This window comes from Hetaerina americana, unplaced genomic scaffold (assembly GCF_022747635.1).
Source record: "Hetaerina americana unplaced genomic scaffold, ioHetAmer1.1.p SCAF_7, whole genome shotgun sequence".
In the NCBI taxonomy this organism is placed as follows: domain Eukaryota; kingdom Metazoa; phylum Arthropoda; class Insecta; order Odonata; family Calopterygidae; genus Hetaerina; species Hetaerina americana.
The window spans coordinates 29,117,567-29,137,158 of NW_027287316.1; the positions used below are offsets into that span (position 1 = coordinate 29,117,567).

Below are 19,592 nucleotides of genomic sequence, written 5' to 3' on the forward strand. Positions count from 1 at the left end.
AGACAAGAGATCAGAAGGAGATATTACGTGGCTTGATAGCCAGATCACTTGGGGAGGGTAAAAATTTGGAGGGCACTCGCGAAGTGAGGGCATTTGGCGGATTGGAATGAAAAGTTGGCGCCACTGGCAGCTATTTTGCGCCCCCTACCCCAAGCTTAATAGATATAGGACTCTTTTGAACCGCTCTTGAGGCCTCCTTGGGCTTTCTGGTTCAAATCCTACTTCCATTTATCCTTTATTAGAACTTATTTACTATATCTAAGTATTTACTATGCATCAGTGTCTTAATGTAAGCTTAAATTATAATGTATGAATTTATTCAACAAAGAAAATATTTATTTTTCCCACAATGTAGGAATTCATATGCTCGTATTGCTGTCACTAATCGAACATCAATAGGTAACTGCTTCGCCATAAAGGAAAAAATTGTTATAATTCAATGCTCAAGTCGTCTTATTTTCCAGAATGAGGGAGAAAGAGTATTTAATACACGATTTACATACACAGTTGAAGTTCCACCTACAATAATGGTTGCATCGTTTCCACTCTAATTAAATAGAATCCTCATGCATGGCTACAGTCTTTAGTTTCGGGATCATGACAAAGAATTTTTGAGGAATTCAGTTGATTAAGTTATATTCAGGAATTCATTTGCCTCGTGAACGTTCTACACCGTTATAGTAATCTCTGTTTACTAAGATAATGTGCAGAGGAAAACTCCATTTAAAACAGAAACCATTTACTCCTCCGTAAATCGGGTAAGATTTCAATTTAATGATCGAAAAAAATGAAATTTATACCCTCCATGAATCAGATCACCACCAAGAAAGGTTTGGACTACGTAAGGGTGGAGCTCGTCCCATAGTAAGCCTTGATGCGTTCAATATTTGTGCGTTCAGAGTAGGTTTGCGGTCCAGAGTCTATTTTCAGAGTTCCAAATCCTTTACCTGTACCATCAGTCTTTTTATCTCCAAGCTCTCGTAACCAGGGAATCGCACTGCTTGGATTTTAGATGAGATTGTCAAATTCGTCCCTCGGGACTTGAATCTGGGACTCTCCTGACCAATAGCTGAAGTAGAACTACTGTAGCATGCTCTACCCTCTAGACTGTTAATGGTTTAGAGAATATTTTCGGAATCCGACCTATCACACGTCAGTTCCGTTGCAATTCTGATACTCGAATTCCTAGAGGTACTAGCCTAACCTGATTTGTGTGTCCTGCCGCACTGATGACATTGTTTCTAATTTATGATAGAGATATCACTTATCTGCTGATTTTATAATGGAAATACATCTAAGAATAACTGTGCAAAACTAAAAGTTTCACTCCAAACTGTCGGCGACGATTAGGGTGACAAGACAGAGATCAGGTCTCTTTTTCCTATTGCCTTCCGGCAGGACCTTTCGAGATTGCTCGTTGATTGATTGATATAACGGCAAAGAATTAGGTAGTATTTTGCTCTAAATGGTAGAGATGTCTCTGTAATCCGAATTAAAGAGGAATTAATTGTCTATTGAGCTCTAATTTACTCAGATTTCCCTTCAAGAAGTAGAATATTAATGGGTGGAGCAATGAGAGAACAAAATTCTAATTACTCTCAATTCTAATAACTGTTTCTTTTGGTTCACACCGTTCGATATTTCAAGCATCCTCCTAAGGCTGCATAAAAACACAGTTACGAAAGTACGTTTTATAATTTACGAATTCGATGCACGCCAATGGAAATGGTTTATACATAGAGGATGCAAATGTGCAGGCGCGTAAATGCTAGTATTCCAAGCGGCTGCGTACCTTATCACCTTTGCGATGTGTCCTCTCTCCCACTTTGAGTTGTGTCTGCAGTGCTCGTATGTTTACTTCGCGTGCAGGAGAGACTACTAGAATTTATACCGTTGCTCCCCTCGATAGTTGTTTTCAATTGAAATCCGAAGAATCGCGGCCATTATACGTATCTCTATGCGAATAAGGTAAAACAGTGGAGTTCGCGCCTGTAGGTGTGAGTAGAATTTCACAAACGAGATTTAAGCGTGTGTAAAAAATGTATTTGGATTTTTGAAGTCTTATGTCGTTGCTGGGATATATCAGGTATACTGCATGTACTGTTTGTAATGAATAAGCAACATAACTTGAATAAATTACTTACTATTTAGGAAGTATTTTATCTTAATTAGTATGGGCACAATGAGATTCAGAGGCTGGACTTCCGATTTTTGGGTCCTCATATTAAAAAATACATCCGTAGCCTCGTGGCCACAGTCAAAGGTCGTAATATGTTTTTTTTATGGAATTATACGAAACACGCGTTTACATTATGTCACGAAGGTGTCGAAATGATTTTACCTTCTATATTAGAATGCGTATAATTTTAAGCAGGTGTGAATATTTGTATATTTCTCCAATTCCTATCAGATATCAATTTCACAATGAAGTTCTAATGGTAATATACATCCTATCAGAATTGATTATTATTAGTAGTAATTGCTGAGTTCCAATAACTCTTAAGAAATATTTCTAATAGTGAGTACAATTACTAATGTGTGCAGGATCTATATACGAGTGGCTTTTCTTTTTCGTTTGGCATTATATTCGCTTGCTAAAGCATATTTCATACGGTCTTGGCAATGAAATATAAATTATAAAGCCAAGTAGTTGCACGAAACTAAGTATAGGAACACATGTGCTCAGTCATATCAATTAACGTTATACATAATGTCGCGAAGCATTTTTATTTATTGTTGGAAAGATCTGCATATTTACTATTGTTTTAAATGATTACTTCTTTGATGTCACTTTTTTCTCACTGGATTAACGCGGACACAATTGACTTTTTTGACGCGATCGTAGTATTAGAACTCCACTTTAGTTTGACGAGAATCGTTTGTTTGTTTGTAGAGCTAAAAAACCTCTCTCCCTTCAATGGCTCTCTCCACTTAACGGAGAACTTGTAAGCGGTAGTCGTTACCGTGTTTGCTAAGTAGGCGAACAGTTACGGGGATCTCCGGAATCCTGACTTTTTGCATCAAGTTACACAAAGAGTAAAAAAAAGAAATTGCTCTCGAAATAACACGGTTCATAAGGAAGTGGTCGGGTGGCTTTTTCTCTTGCCAGATGACTTTTCGCTGCCTTTTACGCTGAGACAGTTATGTTTCTCCCTGACCCGATAATGATATAAATAGACGTCTTAACTTGACAGAAAGCTAGGGAAAGAGTTCCCGCGAGAATCTTCACGGGGGCAAAACAGGCTTAGGGCGATTTTTAAGGCCATAAGATATGTTTTCAGCGGCAAGTTAAAAAATATATTAAGTAAATTAAGAATGTTTCCTTACTTTTATTGATAGATACGCATGATGTTTAAGACGAGCAAATTTAAGGAAATTTTAATTTAAGTATTGAGTGTGAAAATGTTTTTGGTTCAGGATATGTTATAAGACGAAATTAGTTTAAGAAAGTTTCAAGTAATTATGCGAGCGTGTGCATTGTGCTATGAAGTTGGCCCTCTTGCATATTCTCCAACGGTTAAAGTTTCAGTATAATTATCTTGTGGTATCCAGGAAATTAAACCAGGTGGAGGGCGATCATTGCCCCGTAATTTCAGCTATTTAACTGGAAATCTTTCGTAAATGCACATTGAATTGTAGCCGCACGAATAGGTTTGATTTTGCATACTTAAAATTGAGTAGTTTCCTCGTGACTATGTTTCACTTAGTCTAAATTTCATTTTGGGAATCCCTTATTTCATCAAAGGGAATTTTACCACCTGCCAACTGCTTTTTTCATCCTCATTGCCAATATTTCGTTTCTTTCGAAATTGGAAAATGGGAATATTTTACCCCATACTTAGAACCATAACCTACTGTAAACCGACTATTATAAATGCTGTTTCTCATTAAAAATATTATTATAGTTATTGGAATACAATATCTTCATAATAAACTGTAGGAAATAGTCTGATTTAAGAATAATCTTATAAACACGTCGTGACCCTATTTAGCAATTAAGATATTGATTTACACACCAAGAGAAGGAGTGATGTGATCTATAAGAGCTGATCCCCTTACCCTAACGTTTAAATCAACCATTGATTTGATAACTAGGGTATATGATTGCTCATAAATCACACTAATATTTATTGCCAATGCCTGTAGAAAAAAATATTAGCATTTTAGTTCACCTTGTCCCGTTATTTTTACTACTGAAAACCGCCAACAGTTCCACGTGCATACGAGTTCTGTACTTTCGGTGGCATACCGTATTAATGAACACTATGAGAATAGGATTGTGTGTTATCTTGCATACTCCACTGATTTGATTCCATACTTATTATATTGTATGATGTACGACTCGTACTTTGGCCTAGTGTCTAAAGCGCTCTAATTTCCAGTAAGTCAGTGGTCTTAAGTGGTGGCCTTAGCTTTATATCTGAGAACCCCTAGGCGTTAAGCGCATACTTAAGCTTTGTGTGTTTTTATTTGAACTTATTCCTGTCTCTAATTACTTGCCCATGTTAAAAAAAGCCGACAATTCAGAAGCTCACCATCAGGAATGAAGGTTGAAAATCCTGTTTTCAACTCTTGACCCCTAACTGTTAAGAAACCCAATTCGACTCAATAGTGATTATTCAAATTTCCCTGGTAAAGTATCCTTTTGAATATATCATCTTGCATCATCCTTAAACGTCACTAATACAACCGTTCGGTCATTGATGCATGTATTCTATTTGGGATATTCAGATAAGACAAGCGAGGAAATGGAGGCTCACAGGGCGGATCAGCCACTCAGAGCTCTTTCATTTTAGTGTACTAAGGTTAAGAAAATTGTTCTCCTGGCAAATACCTGCCCTGCCTCCTTACCTATGGACCCCTTGAGGTAGAAAATGTCCTAGCTCCTGATCTAGCCTGTGGCTTTTTAGCTTTTATGTAAATACTCCTCATTTCAGCTGTTCGTGTAGGAGAAATAAAAAATCACATCCCTACCACAAAGTGATTTATTCTCGTTCGCGACGTAAAAACACTTCATTAATTCAAACATTCATCGATCGAAACACTAAATGTAGCTAAAAATTATGTACCGTTCACCAAAAATTCGTAAAATCAATCTTATATCAAAATATCAAATTGAATTCATATATTGTTGACGTTAATGTAATAAAACAAATAAACTCCTCATTTAGCTTCGAAATTGACCTATAACCCTATAAGTGTAATACCCGCCATAACAATGTGAATACGATGGAGACAGATTTGGCATTTAGCCTTGATAGACACCGAAAAATCAATTAATTGGGTACCTTGTGATTAATAAAACCCAGCTAGTGTTTACGTGTCGCCTTCAAATTAGCTGTGAGGTTTATTTCATGCGTGTATCATGCCGTGAAACATTTCGGAGAGCGCTCTGACTAATCGTACCCGAAAGCTTTCGCACTATTTCCATTACTTATAATTCCATACGGCGTGTAGTCTCGTATTAATAGAACCGAGTTTTTCTTTTCCTTGCCTGAAAACCATTTATACATATTTGGTTTACTTCGTTAAGAGTCGTATAATGCCGACGATGGGTCTCTCTCAACGCCCCCAACATTTCCTGAAATTCTATTATTATATTTTGTCTCCAGAATATTTTCCAACTATCCCTTATGGTGCAATTGAACGCAACCGTCGGTCCCTTATCCTAATAATGACTGCTTCTACTATGAGTCAGCCTCAATCAGGTATATGTATCATTTCATGATTCTCAGTGGTCTTCGTATTTGAGGCACAGGCTTGTCCTAAAATTCAAGTCGTTTCTAGTATGGAGGGTAGTTTTGTAGTTAGCCTGTACGGTCTTTTGTACCTGCTTGGTGTGGATAAGAAGTATAGTTGTGTGTCTCTGAGCCCATAAAAATCCTACCTTAACCGTTAGACTACCATTATTAATAATAATTCATATCAACGAAGTTCCACTCGATTATTCTTAGATAGGTCTGGCCCTGGTTGCGGCGGGGTGGTGTCCTCGCATGTGAACTCTAAGGTCTTGGGTTCGATTCCCACCTAGGTGGATTTTCCTCCACCTATTGTTTGGGTATACGTGATTTTATTTTCTATTTCTGCGAATGTCGCGCGGAAACTCTTTAATTTATCTCCTTTTGGCATTATCATGTGAATAATCCGATGTAATGGGCTAGGAAAACTTGGCCGCTTTTGGATTAGTACTGAATGAAATGGAAAGAAAAATCCAGATTGTTTCATTTGTGCGACAACCCGTGGAACACTTTTCATTACGAGTACAGATTCAAATTTTAAATCGATGTTATTTTATAAAAATCGAATGGCGAGGTGGTCGATCGATCTTTGATAGTCTCGCGTTTAAGCTAGAGCATGATAATCCGGGAACTCGCTTATTAAACAGAGGCGGGTCTAGAAGCGTCACCTACATGACGACGGACCTCTTGCAACCTGTCTGCGCACGTGGCCCCATCTGACTTCTCCCTGGGATTTTCATTGCATTTTTTTTGGCAGAGAGTCTTCTTCAGTCTTTCGGTGGCTTCCCCATCCGAGCCCTCTACCCTTTCCATCATGCCCTGCGTCTTCTTCCTCCCTCCCATCCTTCTCCGGCCACGCCCTCCTTGGTGGCGTTCGTCCTTGCTCCGCGGCCGTCCACCCCGTTTTGCCTTCCTTGCTTCGCACTCCCTATCTCTCTTTCTCGATCTGTCGTCTTTCCTTTACTTTCTTCCTCCCACTCTCTCTCCTCCCTCCCCCTCTCCCCCTCCCTCTCAACCCCACGTCTTCCGATTGGGTTATCGACCTTCGTGATCATTCACCGCCACGTTTTTTTTTCTTTCTTTTTATTTTGCTCGTCTCATCTCTGCACTCTCCTTTCGCATCTCCCCCAGGGAAAATTCACTCCTCAAATTTGAATTTGTTTATGAATATTCCATGTGTTTAAGAAATACCTACTCTATTTCCAGGACATTTAGAACAAATTTTTCCCTGCGCTGACAATTTTCCTGAAATCGATCTTGGTTGTATGCAATTAAAAAAATTGTTTTGATCAATACTTATTTGTGATTCTCAATTTTTATAAGCTTGCCATAATATCTCGTCAAAAAGCTATTAATTTTTCTATTTTTCTCTAAGAACTCATTGTAAACTTGGTGGTTTTCTGTTATTTTTATTGTATCTTTTCTCCGCTGCATTACGCTCTTTAATTGCAGTTTTTTCCCAATTTTGACCAACAGTTGTTATAAAATAACATGACAAACATCGCTTATGCGTTGACTGATCAATTATAACTGTGGTGATGGAGAAAAATAAGATCTTTGATACACTTGATTTTTTGGTTTCTCGGATAAAGAGGTTAATGTTATATCTCAGTTACCCGATATACATATGTATCTTTCAGTTATTAAACTATTTAAATTATATTACAAGGAAACCCTGGTATTATTACCTTGCAATTTTGTTATTATTGTGATTTAATCTGTACATTCTCATATATGGAGACAAATTGTTTTAGAAATCCTTGTTGATATGATAATTTAAAATATTTGTGTGATTTCTAAGCATCCCGGTTAGTCACCGTGTTTAACTAGCCTCGTCGTCGGGTAGTTCTACTTAAATGCATGCTCCTCCACTAACCTTATGTGTTTTGTTATAATAACCCATTCTTTCCGCATGATATCATTCGTGTTCTGTTCATCTGTTTTTGAGTTTCCCTTTCAGTCCCTCTTCCCTCCCGGCGGGGGGAAATTCCTGCTACCTGCAACGTTGGGTCGAATTCCCTTCCTTTTACTGTCTCTTTGGGGGGTTGAGTGTTTTGTGGTGCATTTTCATGTGGTAGTGATGTTTCAAATTCTTGCTTGTTGTGTCCTGGCTTGCGTGTTTTAGGATGGCTTTCGTGCTGTATCCTGGGGTGCAGTTTTTTGTTGTTTTGCGGTGTATGTGTTTGCATGAGTATTGGATGGAGGGAGTTTTGCATGAGTGTGTGCGCTGCTGGGGTGTAATTTTCCGTGTTGTTTTTTGCATGTGGTATTTTTCGTTTTTACGGTTGGTGACCTAACACCCCCCGCCACACGCCCTTGCGGCGGCTTGCGGGGTATTATGTAGATGTAGATGTAGATGTAAACTAAGTAGGGCTGGTTTCAAACATAGTAGAGAAACAATAATTTAATAATAGCAATTTGGCCTCCACCCAACGTGATGGCAAACATGATTGAGAGTTGAAGATTTATTGCATACTTTGCGCTCCCTTATTACGTTTGACCTTCGAAAAACATTACACAATCAATCGTAAAAAGTCTTACTTGAACTGCAACCAAAGAAAATCCAGAAGGTCACTCGGCGTCTTGAAGAATGCCCGTATGGTGGTAAAGAGTACCATGGTGTAAATTGCACAAACGTAAAATTTAAACTTTCTAATAAACCTGTCTAACTGCTCACTGTCGTACGTATGACGACTGGGTAAGTTTTACTTTTCTTACTTTAGTTTCTTTCTCGCATAACTGATTTCCTGTGTAATCTATTATGAATAAATCTTACAGTGCATGCTATTTAGGTTCCTTATTTGATGTATTTCCAATTGAGATTTTTTTACCATGCCTTCTGCTATAAGGAAAATTGCAAAAGTTATATACGTGTGTATTTATTTTATTAAATACATGCTTCATTTGGTTACCTTTGTTTTAATTGGAAAAGAAAACGATTTTAACAATGGGGAATGCTCCTGGAAAAACAGTTCATGTCTCATGTGGGGGACCTATTCACTCAAAGTAATCTCTTCATCCTCCCTTTGTGAGAGGCATCGCAGCAGTTAAGAAAGTGGTCAAATTTACGATCAGGACCATATATTCGTTCATTTTTGTATTTTTACGGCAAGTTATTTCATCAGAGGAAATGCATTTCAAATGCGAAAGGTTACAGTGTTCAATTTTGAGTAATGCTACTGGCATGAGGCCTGATATTTTTGAAATTTGGGCGAAAACCATAAAATGTCAGATGTGACTACGGAAAGGTGATATTAAAATGTTACAGCTCAAGGAAAACGTGTAGTTTTGTTTTGAGAAAAATAGATTAATTGTATAAGAATCTTTCGCAGCAGGTTAATATTTAATATATTTTGAATCAGTAATTGGAGAATAAAAGAGCGAACATTCACCAAAATCTCGATTGTTTATTGAGTTTTTTGTAGCTTGCACACGTCTATGGCTTATTTCAATAATATTAATTTATATTTCTTATACATTATTCATGGATATATAAACCGTAGTTTAAGAAAACATGGAGAGAAAGAACTACAGGGGAAGACCAAGAATGACCTATGAGGAGCAGAGGATGGAAAGGTGCTAAGAGCTACGAATTGATGAAGAGGTTGGCAGGGGGTGGGACAGTTAGGAGAACTGCTACAAACCATTCCTCATATGTATAACCCGTAATGATGATATTTTTGTCTATATTATTATATCGTTATGGAGGTACTATTGTCATCAATTACATCCAGCATCCAATGCAAGGTAAGGAGAGTTCTTAGTGGCCCGAGATGCAAAGGTTTTACACAACACGTGTCCCTGGTTTATTGATATCGCACATGAACCGATTGGGAGATAATTCCTAGAGGAATGAGCGAGAAATGGCACCTGTTAAATGGCAGTGCATGCATACTAGGTTTATAGCTTTAAGGAAGGTTTTATTTTCTGCGGATCTTCGCAATCTCTCTTCAGAGGGAAAAAGATGTTGGAGAGGAGAAACCGTGCGAATTCGTAAGAGTATGCGCATGTTAGAAGTTCTCCAAATATTCGAAGAGGTAAACCAAGCATATACGCATTGTGAAAAATGAGAACTTTGTCAGTTCAATTCAATGTTTTCAGGCTTAACTTTGGGGAAATACATTATCACTGAAGTAAAAAATACCAATGTATCTTTCCACTAAATTTTTATTCAGTACAATAGTTTCGACACATCGGCGTCGTACCTGAGGATGACGCCGATGCATCGAAACTAGTTGTACTGAATACAAATTTAATAGAAAGATACGTGGATATTTTTACTTCAGTTTGTGAGTTCAATTGAATTTTATTGAAAACGATCCGTTTCGTCGAACAGTCGACATTATCAGGTAAAAACAACAGGATTTTGGCCGTAAATGTACACCCCCTTTTTACACTACTCAAATAGCATACTCCGCAACAGTCCTTTCCCCCTCCATTCCCAACCAGGCCTCTTCATCCCAAATCTCCTCCCACCATATTCATTTGCATATATGCGGCAAAAATCCTGTATTTTGCACCATATGATGTTGAGTATTCGACGAAACCATTCGTTTTAAATAAAACTTAATTGAAACTTACAAAGTTTTAGATTTTTTTACAAAACATCATAAAGCTTCATTAAGTTCAGCCGAATACCATGTAATGTACGTTCAGGAGTCAAAATAGGAATCACACCATTCATGCTCGTGACTAAGCATAGTATCTGGCAGGTATAGTCAAAGTATTCGACAACATGGCCATCGCTCTGTGGAAATTACAAAGGCAAAGCGAAATAATTCTATGCCTCTTATTTCTTTTCATTAAAATATTATTAAAAACTTAGTTTTAACATCCAAATACTGGTTGGCGTGATATACCGAAACTAAAGGCAGCATTTTTCTGCTGAAATCAGTTTGAAGTTAAATTAAATTGAAATGGGCGATGGGAAGTTTTAACTACCTAATAATAGAAGTAATGTTTCCTGTGACAATAGACGAGTAATGTCATTTCACACCGTAATGAAACTGAAAAATCATGAATCTTTCAGTAGTGGTCGATAAACTGATTTTTGCCAGGTAGACGCAGCTGGTAAGCCGGTGCACCACTTAGAATAAAAAAAAACTATCAGTTATTCATCTGTCGTCAGGGGTTTCTATAGTGGTTTCGAAACATGGTGTGGTTGTGTTGCAATATAATTAGTCAGTGGTCGATGGATCATCAAAGGGTTAAAGTAGAAGTTCTAGTGTTTTAATGAGCTTTTGCAACACTTTCGTTGAGATTAATCAATACTGAATGAATGAATCTTACGAAGCTGCCGTTCGTAATATGCGTTTCTCTTTCATTATTATTCCTTTGCTTCTAATAAATCAACATTTTTGGCTGATGATTCGATTTGGTTTTTTTAGGACGTTGCAGAGCTTGAACCAGTCCGGAAGTCACTTATTGACCAGTTACGTTAGATTTGAAAAGTTATCACAGTTTTTTCATTGGCAATTAAGACATTCACTAAAGTGCTTTGTCGAAAGTATCTAGTGAGTCTATTTACTTTCGTGTGACATTATGCTTTGGTTCGGTTATACTTTGTTTAATCAGTTGCTATCCTGACGTAAGCACCTAATGGATTGAAGTGTATGCCAGATTAAGGAGGTATTGTAGTTTTACTGTCGGAGGAGAATTATTTGTATTTAAGTATGCTATGCTTTGCTATGAAGAGCTTCCAAATACCTATTCACGGATATAATATTAAGTTAGTTCTCAATTTTTGAGATTCTCAGTTCCTGCATATCTGTTTAGTTCTAAATACCAGATAACAAACTACATGAAAACGGGAGTTTGGTTCCTCGCACCAATTCCAAGTTTATAATTGCCTCAATAGAAGCATTTTTTGTGAATAATTTTCGCTTTGGTCCAGAGATCGCAGGCTATTTCATTTTTTATTTAAATTTTATTATGACAGAAGCGCCGTCCTCCAGGCTAATTCGAACACCTTTATTTTTTGTCGATTTCAGTAGAATCAATAGCTGCCTTCCTCTGCACGCATCTACTTTTAATAAGAACTATTTTAACGTGCCCATAATTTCGCCCGGTAACCATGCACTCCCGAAGGGTGCTCAGTGGAAAGCTGTCTTAGAGGTTTTCTCATTCATTATCCTTCAACGGAAGTGCCGAGAGAAGTTTCGCCGCTGAGGACACTCATCCTCGTTCAGAATGCAAGCCGTGCCTGAGGGAAGCGCGTGTGCGGGGTGAATGCGAAGTATTTGTCCCAATGCGGCACTCACGGTGTCTGGGGAGGAGAGAAAATAACCAAGGTTGGGAATACGCAAGGGCTTGTGAAAAAGAAAAATACATCCTGCACGTTGCAGGTCAGATCTTCAAGTTCATAAACCTCTTAATGCGTTTCTTCTTGTTGATTTATGAATTGGGGAATATTCACGTATGGTTATTGTATTCACTCTTCGATTTTTGGAAAATTAGGCGTAGTCGTTGGAAAATAATAATCTGGAAATTTTTTTAAGGTGAGTATTCAGTTTAATTGATGAAGATATAAAAATAACTCCCTATTTCACGATGCGCTTTAGAACTTTCGATTAGTCGTCTCTCGTGATGTGAAAGCAAAATTTATTCATACTCCGACTGAATTTCTTTCGCCCGGCTATCTTGACTCAGCGTACAACGGCTTGTGCTGCCATAATGCGTTTAGTGCAGTGCATTATTTTATTCGTCTTTGCATTCAGTTCTTGTCCAATTCCGAAATTTATATCCGGTCTCGATCTTATTTGCTACTATGGCCTATAGTAACTAAAGTGAGCATGCTAAATTAATATGTGATATTTGCACTTCCTGTCTATCCGGCATTCGGTAAAAAAATCACCTTTTAGCTCTGCAAAATGCATGTTGTGGTCTTGCAATGAGCTTTCTTATGAAACAGTTTTTGTCTAACAGTAGTGACGTATTCCACATCCACAAGCCACTTGTATGTGAGCGCGGGCCTGTGTAGTATTAGTGAAAATTCTTTGGAATAAATTGTGATACTGAAGATAAAATCCAGCGTACAAAATGCCCAGGAGTTCAATTGAAATATTCGTTATTAAGATATGCAAGTTTAGTCATTATTTAAAAAAAAGCGATTTTACTCTCCGAAACTGACTTTTCCCGCAATGGATAATAGACATATATATCAAACCATATGAAGTTAGAAGAACATATCTTTCGAATCCTGCCTCAAAAAAATTTTTTTTTTCAATTTGCTCATTATATCATACGATGTTATAATTATATCTGTATATACGTTTCACATTTGTATTCTCCCTATTTTTTTATTTTTTCGCTGTTTTTGTGCTAGAGCCCCCAATCAGAACTTCCCCCATTTTCAGTATTTGCCCTAATTCTTTCATGTACTCTTACCTCGTCTCAAATTACCTCCATGTACATGAGTAGACACACTAGAAGAAGAGTTTACTTACATTATACCTAAATTCAGTGAAAACATTCGGAAAAAATAATATTCTAGTCTCCTGGAGTGAAAATATAACTTGAAAAATATATATTCAGCTTTCACATTTCCTTCTAATGTTTCCCATGAAATAAAAGAATCTTTCATGTGTTCTATAAACGAAAGATACCTTTTGAATGTTTCATTAATATTCAGCAGCTATGAAATGATAGAGAAAACGGGACGAAGGTGACAGTGGACAGGATTCGACGAGCTCGAAATTCCGTATCACTGAATGCCCCCCCGGAAGTTAAGATTGAACCGCCACCCTAATGACGGAATTAACTTTCCCCTTTAAACCCGCGCATAATAAGGACACATAGTACCGTGCGTGATCCGTCGGTGATTGGTGTGTAATGGTGCGTCGGAAAAGTTACGGACACCTTCTAGAGTGCGCCAGGAGGGAGCGAGGGAGACGGAACGTATGGGAAAGAGTTGTTGTTTAGAGGAGGACAAAAGAATGATTCATTGACGGACTTTTGTCTCCACGGCCTCTCTGGGGTTAAGAAGAAGCGTTATTTCCTATGACACCGTCCTCATGGACACATGACGCAGGTCTGGATCATTCGAGTATCAACAGACGTGGACAAGGATATGGTGGCCGACGTGAGGAAAATGGATATTACATATACGTTTTCCTCATGCCACGAGGGATATTTGAGAACAGTAAAGAATTTAGATTAGTTTTCCCCAAAAGAAAAAGCCTTACATGAATTTTTATCTTGTCGTACCCGAGTCTTTTTCTTTAGCCCATTAATAGTTTTGAGGGAGACACTACTGCAAATTTGCCAAATTATTCCAAGGTTTTCGTTCCAATACTACATAATAATGCCAATTTCTGATCCTCTTGTAGGAATATGTTTCAAATACGTAGTTGAATGATTCTTTTACAATAAATGATTTCTCTGTTTGGCCTAAATTGTAATTAAAACCTTTAATTGATATTTGAAAGGAATTTCAGTATACTATGTCAATGATTATTTTATCTTCTCCACTCAAGCAATAAAATGATTTATAACATCTACAACTGATCAAAGGCAGTACTCTAAAAGTTTTATTTCATTAATGCGCAAAAAAATCATTATTTTTGTCCGTAAAATAATTCAGTGGAATTTTCAGTCTGTTTATACTAAAATATTGTCATTTGCGCAATCATATTTTCTGTTAATTTTCATTGCAGCATTCTTAAGTCTGTACATACTATCTACTTTACTTCTTTCTTACTTTACACACTTTACACACTATCTAGAGCGACTTACAGGTGAGGTGTAAAGCTACAAAGTAATAATTATTAAGTTATGGTTTGGGATTTTATCATTTTTAATGATTAATTCTGCCTCGTTTGTCGTGATATTTAAAAATTTTCAACTGTAGTAAAAGTTATGACATGAAAATGAGTATTAAGTATTGATGTGTCTTTTAGTTAGTATCGGAAATATGCACTAAAACGGGTAGTTGCTAAAGCCGTTTGTTATTAGGCATGCTTATCGGTGCATTAACTACACGAAGAAGAACTTTCGCTATTTGAAGAAATGGAGACGCTTCGCTGATTCCATCGTGACATCGCGGTCCAATAGAAACTGAACCACCACCCTTCTCTATCGACGTAAAAGCAAAAGCTCTTGGTCGTTAAGTCGTTATTTAGCACTCTAGAGCACTGGATGAGTTCTTCAGTCTGTGGTTGTGGCGGTAATAATCTCGCTACGCCCCTGTGCCAGTGAAAACAATCCACCTCCATTTAATTTTCTCTCGACTTTGAGAGGTCTCTTTGGTTCGGAAGAAGGATTCGTCAAAGTATAAACGCGAGAGACCCTTAAGACAATATTCTACCGGTATAGGACATTTTATTTCCTCTTCGCCGAACTAGATTGTTTCCTTTCACCAAAGTTAAATATTTTTTTTAAAGGATGCATATTTGCGGTAAATTTCGCTGAAGCTCACGGTACAAATCGAGTTTCTTCTTTCGTTTAATTCATCATAATCGTTCACCTGATATCAGGCGCAATCGCTAGGCAAATTGTACAGAAGTATTTCATGCCACTTATGGTTACAACAGGCAAGCGAATTTATTCCTCACTTCTGTTAGATCTCCAAAATAAAACTGGTCAATTTGCTTAAAAATGTGAAGCTGGCTGTAAATAATTTATTTATTTAGTGAAGCATCAAAAGTTAATTTTAATTTTAAGCACTATAACGTCGAAATAGTGGATAAAAGCTATCAATGACGATAAAATTTTCACGTCATGGAAGAATTAACTCTACGTGTGATATTTCTTTCGTTAAAGTAGATTATTGACTCGAATATACTCTTCTATTTAAGACGTAATTGGTCTTGAATGTTTCTCCAGGATATATGAAGGTACGGTTCCTTGGTAGTCCTATTATGCCTCTTAAAATTGTTATTTTAGGAATAAAGTAGAACCGTATGGCCAAATGGAGCATAAACTTTGAAAGCAATGATCTCAAATATGAATATCGTTATCAGTAGCATATATTTATGATATTCAGAACTCCAAGACTATTAGCTCGAGTATGACTGTAATTTTAAAGTAGAAATATTCCCAAAACCATCGAAAATTATTGATATAGATGCAGGCATACGTCACTAATTGTTTGTTATGCCGACATAATCATTAAGCAATGAGCTGGATTTTATTCTAAAAAAAGCAACATATACTGACTCGAAGATAGCTCGTGTCGCCACTTAGTACCGTTTACTTTGGGCACGCCGAATATGAAAAGCAAATATAATTTAAAAGGTATCCCAAAATTCCGTCCACCGCCTGATAAATTACCCCTTATCTAAGCAAAACAAATGTTCGGTCAGTTAAAAAAATATTTGAATGCTTAGTTATTGATCCACAATGTTTTTAAGACTAGCTTAAAAAAATGTCAGAGAATTTTTTATACGTTGAACGGATTTTGAACATTTCAAGTATTTCTATTGATAATAGTTTTTCTGTTTCCTCATCCAGTTTTGGTGTTAGCTCTGTTTTAGGGAGAAGACAATGCGTATCTATTTATAAAAACTGAAGGTATTGAAGGATGAAACGACATAAACTACATTTACCCTTTCTTGCGCGTGGATATTTTCAGCTAACGTGTAGATTCTCCGACATATTGAAAAAATAGGGTGCGCGAAAGAACTGCCATCATAGCCTTAGTGTGACTTCTCCTTGGATAAGTTTTTCCCTTCAGCTCCGAGTTCCACGGGTGGTAGGATTTCATTCTCTCGTTAGCAGTGATTAATTTACATACATCGATTTCTCGGCATCCCACGAAGATCGACTAATATTCCTGAAATCACCCTTTGCATATTTTGAAAACTACCTTTAATAGGCGCAGAAATGAATACATTTCAAACGATTTTTGCTTTTTTCTCAGTACTGACCTATTCAAAGTATGTTCATTGAGTAAGCGAGTGGTTCTCGAAAATATTCAAAAAAACTTAAGAAAGTCAACCAGAAGCGAGAAATTTTCGAGAACCATGCCTTATTTTCCAAGCCATATCCCTGTAGAACTGGCATTCAGCTCGGAAGACCGGCACACGGGGTGCAATTTGGCCACGTATTGTGAATACCCCATGGTACTTAAACACTAATTTCAGAATGATTCAGGTTCATTGACCCAAGAGAGAAACTTAGCTTTTCAGTGTATAGATAAAGCAATACTTGTTTTATATGGAGCCGTCTATTCCAAATAGATGAAATAAATGAATGTAAATATCGAAGAAAAATATTTTATCAAGTCGTGCACTAATCTCTATATTGATTCAGCTACAGACTGAACGGAGGGGGCGTTTACCCGGGCACTACTTTGTGGCAGCACCACGGGAAATTGACTTCAGTATGAGTCATCAAAATGCCATTCTAACAATACGAAACGTTAAAAAAAGTACCTCTGTCAAGGTAATGATTCTTGAGATTTTCAGAGTACCACAATTTTACCTGTATATGCTATTCATGCCGCGAAACGATTTCATTCATTATGCACGAAATTGGTTTCTAACCATGTGTTAAAATATTCACATTGTAAATGATAAATAAATCAACAGTAGTTAATTTTGTAAGTTTCATGCCGGTTACCTTCCAGAGCGGGAGAGAGAGTAGATTTTATGAGATAGAGTCTGATATACGAACTTGGATTTCATGCTTATCTTTTAAATACAAGAATAACGTTATTTGCAGCCCACATAATAAAGAGATTATTCCCAGGTAGCCAATTGAAAAACTTGTTAAAGCGTGGCAAAGGGACTCGTAAAACGTGAACTTATTAAAGAAGCCTGTTGATAGTTGAATAGCAAAAAAGGATACAAAGTTTACCGTGACAAGAGAGTTTAGAGCTAAGAAATATTCTTGGTAATAAAGCGTTTGCCGTGTGACATCTCATAGCAAAATATCGAAAATATTTTTACTCCGTAAATTTGACGCACAGAATGCTTGTATAAATGGAAAATATTATCTGCATTCTTTGCAAAGGAAGTATTTGCAGCAAGAAGCGATTCATTTTACATGGTGGAAAACCCTATCTGATGCTTATTTTCCTTCTTCCGTCTGATGACCCATTCCTTTGTAAAAGGAGGAAACATCAACACTAAAGAACTAAGACGCAGTGAATGACGCGTGCTTTATTTTCAATTAATTATGAAATAAATTCAATTATTCTATTTTGGTGGATATCTGGGTAACTTCCTGAGAATAAAATACTGGTGGAGGAGCTTTAGCAAGCAGCTTATGAAATTGGAAGAGAATTTTCTTTTCCTTCATTAAAAACTTGACCCTGCTCGCGGATATGTGAGGGCCTACTAATTCCGAAATATTGATGTCTCCTATAAGATAATATCACGTTAATAACGCCAGTGATGTGAAATAATTCCGCGAAGTAAAAAACGAGCCATTAACTCCTTGCCATCATTACCTAAGTGGAAATAAAACCTGGCCTTGAACTTGAAAAGTGGGTATGGAAAAACCTGTGTTGAAATTAAATTTTGGCGCACGTACTAATTTTATCTTTGCTTTCGTTTACATTTAAAATGTGTAGATACGACAACTAGTCCTCCCACAGATGGACGAATGAAATGCTCGCAGTGCAATGATTTCTTTACACTTAAGTGGTTCCGGCCAATTTTTTCGATCGAATTGAAGCGAGAAAAATTCTTTTGCACCCACTCGAGTCCAATGACTCGATTAATTTCGGTTTTCAAAAATCTTTGCTTGATTCAATCACAAACCTAATGGGATAGGTATTCATAGCCATGCGTCTGGCTCGGAGTCTTTGTCGAGGGACTACGTGCACGTCAAGAATGTTGGAAACGCAACATGATTTAAAAAAAAGGACAGAAGGAAGAGACTGGGCACTTCGATCCATGGATTCCTGTGAGAGTACAAGAAGTATGCATGAGATCAAATTTATCCGTACTCACCCCTTAGCTGGCGAAGAATCCTCGTTGTTTTTTTATACGTGAGGTAAGTGGCTGCTTGATCACACCGGCGGGCGACCAAAGTGTCACTAGCAGGCTCTCGACCGCGCGACTCCCTTTATGTAGCTTGGCACGGATGGTGGGGGGAGGTTGGGAAGTGGGGAGGAGGCGAAGGAGGGGCAGGAGGAAAAGGGGCATGGGGAGTGGCGGGAGGGTGAGGGAGGTGAGAGCTTGAGGATGAACGTGATGGAGACGGAAAGAGAACCAAGGGAATTTCCTGATTCCCGAAGGAGCCTTGCTGATGCCCAGGGTCGGTAACCAATGATGGAAACCTCCTGCCCAAGGAGGATGTGCAAGGGGTGAGACCAATATGGCATTATTCCAAGGGGGATTGCTCAGTACGCAGGATGAATTAACGCGATACATAATCCTCGAATTATTAACTGCTAAACAGCGGTTGAAAGGTACTCCAATAACCCCTTAGGTTGTTCGCCTCGCCCTCACGTAAGGTTGATTTGAGTATTTTTTTTTATTTCCACTTCAATCTTCCCTAGCTATTTTAGATTTGAGTCATCATATTTTTCCGTTCAATCCGAAGATTGTCTGGGAATTTCTAAGTATTGAATTTCTTCCTTGTAGTATATTAAAATATCATTCCTTAATTCTCCGCTTGAAAACAGAATGGAATCTGTGTTGGAAAATGGAATCTTCGCCGTGTTCTGATGATTAAGCCTCGATATTGTTTCCCAGATATTTTTTTGAAATTTCTAATTACGCATTCACTCTGATAAATTCTTGTTATTACTTCATGAATGTTCTCCAAAATTGAGAGTATTAAATAGAAAATATTTAGTTCAGTCCTTTATGGCTTGCCCGAAACTATATGTTAATACGCTATTATGTTTTATTTCGAGATTATCCTCCTAGCGTAGTGAAAAAGTTTTGTCTCCTCATAGTTTTG

The 19,592-nt window shown here is 37.5% G+C and overlaps 1 protein-coding gene across 1 annotated transcript in view; it reads right to left on the minus strand.

Moving 5' to 3' along the window:
- LOC139696403 (endochitinase-like) overlaps window positions 1–18,692 on the minus strand; it is a 40,874-nt gene extending 22,182 nt beyond the window's left edge. The window contains exon 1 of the mRNA XM_071595153.1: window positions 18,635–18,692. The gene's annotated coding sequence lies outside the window, so the exon portion shown is untranslated. The remainder of the gene's footprint in view (window positions 1–18,634) is intronic.
- Between the last annotated feature and the right edge of the window lie 900 nt (window positions 18,693–19,592).